Source organism: Lactuca virosa, chromosome 3 (genome assembly GCF_052849685.1).
Source record: "Lactuca virosa cultivar CGN04683 chromosome 3, Lactuca_virosa_CGN04683_v6, whole genome shotgun sequence".
NCBI classification, from domain to species: Eukaryota; Viridiplantae; Streptophyta; class Magnoliopsida; order Asterales; family Asteraceae; genus Lactuca; species Lactuca virosa.
In genome coordinates, this window is record NC_136428.1 from 290,101,230 (window position 1) to 290,110,741 (window position 9,512).

Consider the following 9,512-nt stretch of genomic DNA (forward strand, 5'->3'; position numbering starts at 1 on the left):
AGATGGATAAGGAAGGTAATGTGATATAAAACAAGGCAAGATTGGTTGTGAAAGGTTACTGTGAAGAAGAAGGCATAAATTACGAAGAAACCTTCGCTCAAGTAGCAAGGCTAGAATCGGTTTGTATTTTTCTCGCCTATGCTGCACACAAGAACTTTGAAGTATTCCAAATGGATGTGAAGTGTGCCTTCCTAAATGTAGAACTAGAAGAGACGGTGTATATAGAGCAACCACCGGGTTTCGTGAATGAGAAGTATCCAGATCACTGCTACATTCTGGACAAGGCAGTCTATGGTCTCAAACAAGCACCAAGGGCATGGTATGAAACTCTAACTAGATTTCTGAAAATGTCTAAGTTTAAACAAGGTTCGGTTGACCCAACCTTCTTTCGTAAGAAAGAAGGTGACCACCTTATGATCGTTCAGATTTACGTTGATGACATCATCTTCGGTTCCACAAATCTTAGCTTAACAGCTGAATTTAGGAAGTTGATGGAAACTAAATTTGAAATGAGCTCAATGGGTCCTATTAACTTTTTCCTTGGCTTGAATATAAGACAGGGACCCGAATGAATTTTCATTGATCAAGAGGCTTACACGTAGACATTGCTCGCCAAGTTCGGAATGTTGGGAGATTCAAAAGTAAAGCTTCCTATGGCGTTTGGCACAAAGCTAACACCTTCTCTGGACAAACCGGCTGCTGACATGACCCTTTATCGTCAGATGATACGGTCTCTAATGTATCTAACAGCAAGTCGACTAGACATAATGTTCTCTGTTTGTTATTGTGCCAGGTTTCAAGCTAATCCACGTGAACCTCACCTGCTAGCTGTGAAGAACATCTTTCGGTACCTGAAGCGAAACTCTTCTCTCAGTTTGTGGTACCCAGCCAAATCAGGGTTCTTTGTCCAAGCATTCTCAGATGCTGATATTGGGGGATGTGGACTGGACCGAAAGAGTACCACTGGAGGATGCCAATTCCTGGACGGCAAACTTGTTAGTTGGCAATCCAAGAAACAAACTTGTGTGTCTCTCTCTACTGCCAAAGCAGAATATATAGCCGCAGCATCATGCACATCTCAGGTCATTTGGATACAAAGTCAACTTCGAGACTACGACGTGAACATGAAGAAATTCCCACTATATTGTGACTCAGAGAGTGCAATTAGGATTTGTCATAACCCAATGCAACACTCAAAGACGAAACACATAGCACTGAGGTATCACTTTATCAAAGATCATGTGGAAGATGGTAACGTTGAAATTCATTTTGTAAGAACCACTGATCAATTGGCTGGCATCTTTACTAAGGCCTTGCCTGAAGCAAGTTTTAATAAAATTCTACAAGGCATAGGAATGATGGAAGCTGAATCTGTACCGAAATCTCTTTTGTCTCAATAAAAGTTGGAAGCGAAATAGAGCGAACCCTCGGTCCATTTCGGGTTCGGTTCTTCCGGGAACCGAAATAAACCGAACGCGTCACAACCTCGAACCGTCAGAACGGACGGCGGAAACGTCTGGGGGCGGGGTGACGTAATGCTTAGTATCACAACAATCGTATCATAGCAATCAAAGTAAACACAACCATTACATTACAATATGAATATTTACATCTGTTTGAAAACATAGTCTGTACATATCAGTATATTCAAAAGCAACAAAAGATAAAGACAAGACTCCATAATGCTCTGTCTTCTCCAAAAGCTGACATAGGTACCTGTCTATAGTTGCCCTAAGAGTACAAGCGATTATGAAATCGTATCAGCATAAATCTGGTGAGTTCATAAGCATGTTTTTGTATTGGAAACCAGTTACTGAATTTGTAAAATTGATTCCTTTTCATTATAAGTAAATATCGTTTGTAACGAAAACCTTCGTTATCGACTTACTGAATTTGTAAAATTGATTCCTTTTCCAATATTTTCTAACATGTTCGTTGAGTACTGTATGAAAAGTATGTTTCGTTTGAAAACCCTGGCTACCGCCAGTAAGTAAGGTATGTTTTGTTTGAAAACCCTGGCTACCGCCAGTAAGTAAGGTATGTTTCGTTTGATAAGCCCTGGCTACCACCAGTAAGTAAGTAGTTTTATTACTCAAATAAAACCAAGAGTTAAATCCCTGGAATATCCTCCAGTAAGTAGATAGGTAGTTTCATTAGCTAAAATAAAACTATTGAAGAAAGAAATCCCGTAACCTCCTTGACGTTCTTTAGGCGTCGTGAGTCCTATAACCATGCTAATATGACCCGTGACCTCCTTGACGTTCTTTAGGCGTCGTACGATTACAAAATTTGTCACCCCAGGCGTGCCCGCCTAACTGTAGCTAACAGTTCAGGTGTGGGATTGTCAGTCCCGAATAGATCTATTCACAAATTCCACGCTCTCCCTCCAGGAGACTCTGGTTATACTAACGGAGAGGATTTATTGGTACCCCGAAGGGCATAACGAAGATATGTCTCACAATCCTGTATTAACTAGTTTACGTGTAGTTCTGTTGTTTCTCGAGTTCGAATTTGTTGTATACGTTGTAGAGTATAAATAATTATACACAAAATAATTATTTGGTAAGATACTCTTGTTATCTGTACGGATAAACTAAATCTGTCATAGTTTATATGTTTGACTTTGTATGGAGTTTGATTCTGTAAAACTGGTAATGAAATCCCCAAACTATACCTATTATAGTTTGATTGGTAAGTTATATCCATGTACTGTTCTGAAAACTATGCAATTATGTTTATAAAACGTCCCTTATGCTCCGCATATTACAAAAAGGGATAAAGTATCTAAATGTTTAACGTAAAACCATTGTAATTGCATCAGTTTTTAAGTTGTGAAAACCTTTATGTTTGGCTTGTATTCCCCCCCTGAAAACTTTATAAAAACTTATAAAATCGTAGGGGTATGAACTCACAGTTTAACGTAGGATTCAGGTGTACGATCGGTTATAAGTGCTGAGTGTTAACTGATGTTTCGTACTCAAGTGGATCCTATTAACATATAGTAACACATATATGTATTAGACTAAGGTATTCCATGACTAAATATGACGGGGAAACCACCCGAAAGACTTGGAACTTGCTTGAACTAAGTGTCGGAGCCATAAATGATCAAACGAGGGGGGTGTATGGCCATTTGAGTGTGTGTGCGGCCAGGGTGTGCCGCCAGCATGTGTGTGCGGTTGCACACAGGAGTGTGCGGCCGTACAGAATGTGTGTGCGGCCGTACATAGGGGTGTGCGGCCGTACACTCTTCATTTATGCTCCAAAAGTCGATTTTTCAGGTGTTTCTAGGCTAATACCAAGTCCAACTAGCAAATGGAGGCCAAACTCTCACTTTGGGGAGTCTTTAAGGTGTGTACGGCCACCTTATGAAGGTGTAAAGCCGTACACCTTCAAGTGATGAAGAACACGAAGAACATGAAGAGTTTTAGGCTTAGATCAAGGTGTCTTACCAGAATAACAAGTTGAATGATGGAGTACTTCACGTTTTTGAGGCCCTTAGAGTGTTCTTGGATGAAGTTTCTAGAGAGAGAAAGTAGTGTCCAGCCAAAAGAGGAAAAGAGTGAATGAAGGGGTCTCCTCCTATATATAGAGGAGGGTGTACGGTTGAGGGGTGGGTGTGCGGCCGTACACCCATGTGTACGACTGTACACTCCTCCTGAGAGGGTGTATGGCCCGAATATTGTACTATGACTTGGGATTACTCGACCTAGAACCCAAACTTTGATTGTACGAGGCTTAGAACATATTATTACACCCTTAAACGGTGTTAAATGATGATAAAATCGAGTCTAATATTAATAAAATTGACCAACTGTACAAAATAAAAGTTCCGGGTTGTCACAGAACGCTCGGCCTATTTCGGGTTCGGTCTCACCGGACTCGGTTCGCCTCTCATCTCTGAATGATGATTTCGGTTGTATAGTATGTCTACTCTTTTCTCGTAATTTGTTTCATCTTTTTCCTTTTACTTTCATAAAATCCAAAAATATTTTTCTTTCTGTTTTTAATTCTTTTTCAAAAAATTTCATAAAATCCAAAAATATTTTTCTTTCTGTTTTTAATTCTTTTTCATAAAATCTTACAAAATCAAAAAATATTTTCTTTCATTTTATTGCAATTTGCTTCTCTCTTAATATAATTTATATATAAGGTTTATCCTCAATGATGGAGCTGGGGCAGGTATAATTCTTTATCTATGTACTAGCTAAGTGTCCCTAGAAGCATGCTGCAGCATGTTGTCCCAAGCCTCAAAATATTTTGAGTAAAGCCTTAATGACTTCATATATACAAATCTTGTCTTACCAATCAGGCTGTCAAATTCACTCTAATCATGAGTTACCTTCCTCTTCTCAAATTGAGTTAAGAGTTTTTTTCTGCTTAGTCCATCTTTTATAGCAGAGGTACATTCGGTTCTTTTACCACCTCCTATTTATTCTCCATCATACTTCATCTCATACATGTAACCCTTGAGACTCTCAGCATTACCACTGAGGTTTACGGTTACACAACTACTGTGTTAATGATCTTAGCTTTGTGCCACTACGTGCTATGTGAAACCCCAAATTCAAAGCCTTTAAAGCATTGACGGTGAACAATTAAATGCTCTAGATTTCACCCTTTGAATTAACGAAATCACTTTTATGAAAGTACCGTGAAATCTCCTTTTATTTTTGAGAGATCCTTATGAAAGTGTCTTTCACCAAGACTTTTCTTCCCAAAGGATCCAGGTTTTAATTTTTTTTTTTTTGAGATTTCTTATTAATAGTTTTTCAACATGTCACTAAATATGTTCCAAACCTACTTGTTTAACAGGCCACATCGGTCTCACAAGTACTTCGTTCTATTTCGGTCTTATGTCAAGTATCGGAAACCAGAATTGAAGCGAAAGCCACCCTTAATAGCCTTATATATAAAAGATTCCATTCAATGATTCTTAACAAGTACATGATCGTAATTCAATGGGAATCCACACAAGCACTTTGAAGTCTCTCTTGACTTTGAAGGAAGAGATTCGTGCCCGGGATCCACTGCTTTATGTCTTAAATGACATCACCAATTCCCACAAATAGTTTGCTTTAGTTCTTTATCTTCGACACTATCTTGCACGAAAATCTTGCATTTTCCAAAAGTCTTGTTCGGTTCTTAACGATGTAATGTAGTTATTTCCAAACGAAGGGATGTGTCGGTATAAAGCCTTTGGCTCTTATGGTAATAAAGATTCAAGCGATGACTCAGCAGGAAGTCTAATCGATTGGTGATTTGAAAAGAAGATAAGTATGGAAGGCGCGAGAATTTGAATCGTTACCTAATCATGCGTCATCAGCTGTCATATCGGAGTTGCAAGTTGTCCAATCAAGCCTTTTTAGGCGTCGTTTCCCAAATTTATGGAATCATTGCTCACAATTTTTCTCTCTCTTCAAAATCGTATATAAGGAATTGATTTCTGTGGAATTCTTCTCTACCACTCTTCAACTCTCTCAAGCAAAAGAAGGCAGTTTAATTTTTACTGTTCATCTTCTTCTTCATCAAGCTTCAACAATGGCAGAATCTTCCTCCGTTCAAGAAACCACTGCATGCTCCACTCTTCTCGCAATCAAGCCCAATCAGAACTTGTTGATCTATCTTACACCGTTCCTCTACGGTACTTACATGCATCAAGTGGTGGAATGTCTAAAGCATTCCCCCACTCATCCAAGCTCTATCAACGGTGGAAGTCGTTCCAATGGCTTGTCTCTCTCAAACCTATTCCACTGCTACTTACGAAAAAGGTGCAGACAAGATTTACTTCGACAATCTCAAACAGAAGGCTTCAATTTCCAAGAGCCGCTTTTGCTCGTTGCTAGGGCTCCCTTATGACGAATCCATGGTGAACCCTGATTCCATCTCCACAGGTCAGCTTTTCTCGATGTTCTACAACATGGGTACACTGAAACCCTAACTACTGTGACCAAGTTTAAGAAATCATGCCTTCCTCCTCAATGGAATGGCCTCTTCACACTTCTTTTCCAAGGGCTTTCTGAAAGAAGTGCATGATCTGATGGTGCTAGCAAGTCTTTCATGACTCTGCTTTATGGGTTGTACCATGGTATCAACCTTGATTATGGTTTGGTTTTGTGGCTTCAACTTGTCTAAAGTTTGTCATCTGCCTCTCGCCACACAAAAATTTCATGTGCCCGATTCTGGACCATTATCACTCAATGGGTTATGGAGCGTTATCATGTTCCTATCATGGCAGACTCACTGCTCTCCTCCATTGCTACATTTCATACCACCAACATCATTGTGACTCATCCGTCGAAGTTTCTCTTCGTTGGCTCAATTCCTGAGTCAATGTATGCTTGTGTGTCCCCTGAGAGCAAGGTTATTCAGGAGTACAAGAAGCTTCCCCCTTCTGGTCCAAGCGAACTTTTTCCTGAAATGATAAAATCTATTGAGGAAGCTTCAAAACCTGCTAAGCGAGGCAAAAAGCAAGAAGCAAAAAAGGGGGATAAAGGAGGTCAAGTATCAAAGGTTCGGACTCCTAAGAAGCGAAAGTCTGAGAAGGCAGCTCCTTGCCAACCCAAGTAGAAGAAGGTCAGGAAACCTGCTCGGAAGCTTATTCTTCAATCATGAAGCAACTCAGACTCCGACTATGTGCCTACTGGTCATAAACACACCATTCCTAGCGAATCTGAGAGCGAAAGCTGATGATGAAGGTTCGGTTCGTGGCGATACACCACCTCGTTCGCCTACACCAGAGGTACATGCTCTCCCAAACACCTTCTCCTCCACCTATTTTCATTCCTATTTCCTTACCTCCCATTTTCCCTATCATCACATCACAACCTTCCTCTACCATTCCCATTCCTACACCTATTTTCTCTGAAGCTACAACCATAACCACCACTGGAGTTCGGACCAACGTATCTGATACGGGGCTCGTTCTTCAGCACCCGCAACCCCTGTTACTACCAAACCTCCATCACCTACCCAATCGACAGAGACCAATACCATTCTTGGCGGTGAGGAGTTGTGTAAGTCCCTAATCTGCTTGTGTATCAATCAGATCCGTTTGATGGTGTGGAATCCCAATCAAACGGATGATGTCAGATCAAATAGAAGAGAAGGAGAAGAAGAAGATGATAAATCTTGTATGTATTGATATGAATGAAGATCCGGATACAAGATTCACACACACTAACACACACTTGTTCTTCTCTCTAGTTTCTCTCTCTAGAACACCTTCAAATGCACACACTTAAGCTCCTCTATTCTATGTGTTAATCAATCACATGCACTCCTCACCCTATATATCTATATATATATATATATATATATATATATATATATATATATATATATATATATATATATATATGGACCTAAGGCCAAGCCCAAAATACAAATCATCCAATGCTCGGCAAGCTAAAATTAATCCTATACTATTTTTGGCCCAAAAAATAAAAACAATAAATGCTTAGAAAAGCAAAGTATAAACCATATTTTTGACCCAACAATCTCCCCCTTGGTTTATAGCTTTCTTTTCTTTTCTTAAATGACCCAACAAGCTCCCCCTAAAAAGTAGCTGGCTTTTCTTGTTAATCTTCATTGGGAGCTTGGCATCAGCATTAACCTTTGATATCTTCATGACTTCAAGATGAACATATGAATCTTCAATGAATGACTTCATCTTGAGCGGTTGGGCTTTTCTTCAGAATTTGGCATTGAACGCACGTCGGGTGAGGAGGCTTGATGTACTGATTCTTGAAAGATAGCGCTTTCAGCTTGAGAATCTTCAGAGAGAACATCAGAGAGAACTAATCTTCTGGATCACTTCAGCAGGTACAAGATAGCAGCAGACTGATTGAGAAGGCTTCAATGCAATCCATCACATAATCTTCAAGTGTAGCTTCACCTTGCTTCTAGGGTTGAAAGATTGAATGTCGAAAGAATAATCTTCATTTCTATCTCCTTCGAATGAGAATTCTTCGATGATCACGGATGAAGCCTTGGCTCAGAAATCTTCGACACAAACTTCCTTGAGTTTCATCTTCACCTGAATTCACTATTCAAGACAAAACAAAACTAAAAGAACATTTGGCACACAATATATATATATATATATATATATATATATATATATATATATATATATATATATATATATATTAATTTTAATTCTCCCCTAATATTTAAATTAGAAGAAACTATGAACAAATTTAACAAAAATAAAAACGATATCTAACTTTAAGAGTGATTTGGGATCAAAGTTTTTAGACAGCCTTTATCAGTTTATCAGTTCCTTTTATCTTCACGTCTTTGTCTGGTCGATCGCCGGTATTGTGGTCCACTTAAACACGAAAAATTGTGACAAAATTAGGACATACTATTAATTATAAGACAAAGTGATCCTATGTTCCTAGATAATATTTCTTAAGGACCATTCAGCTGACGACAACCAGGGATATTGTTGTCCACCTAAATTGAGCAGCGAAATCTATAGATAATCTATAAGTGTTCAATTTTAATTGTACTAGAACATGGTTCCCGCTTCCTGATATGCTCCAGTAATCAAGGACTTCCAGAATACTCCTTACATCGGGTGAGCAGACAATTATTGAGAGATAAGATAGATTTAGAATGCATATGCTATACACCCAGGTCGGATCTCTTCCAATCACGTAGAGGGTGAAACATATGACTAACTGAAGTTTTAGAGGGATTGAGAAAAAGAATGATTCATATACTGTGTACCAGGTCGGATTGTGAGTCACGCAAAGGAGACAGTATATGGCTAACAGATAGAAAGAATTGAATAGATAGAGGATGCAGAGAAATAGAGCTGCATATGTTACAGGTCAGGTCGGATCTCTCGATCACACAAAGGAAGCTACATATGACTAACAGATAGATAGAGAGAAAACAATTTTCTACAGACCTAATTTATCGAAATTCACCAGTCGCCCCATCAATACCGGAATTAAGGACAGAATCCACACATCGAGGAAAAGTTAATCCACGGTTCCAAGTACAGGTTCTTTAATGTGACCAGTAGATTCCCATATATATCTCCCTGCTCAACCTAACCAAGCGTCGTATTGTCAGGCTAAACGGATCTAACTAGGTCAAGATTTGTCAAGTCTATGAATTCCTTAAGTTCAACTCTGCATAGTCATGTCCATTTAGAATCTTTCGTGCCTACCAGCGCATCGAACACAGAGCCTAGACAATTCAGATTCAGTCCCTTACACAGGTTTTAGACTGCCCGTTATCACTTTCTTGATATCACTTCCCATCACATCACCTGCAAGCACATTTCATTAACACCATATATATATATATATATATATATATATATATATATATATATTTAACTTTTCTAATTTTTAATGTTTTTGGATTTTTGAATGTTTTCTGAAAAAAAATAAAACAGAAGCAAAATGTTTTTGGATTTTTTTTATTTTTCAATTTTTGTTTGTTTTTTTTTGTTTATTTCTCCCCCTAAATTTGTGCATAGGAGAGAAACCAAA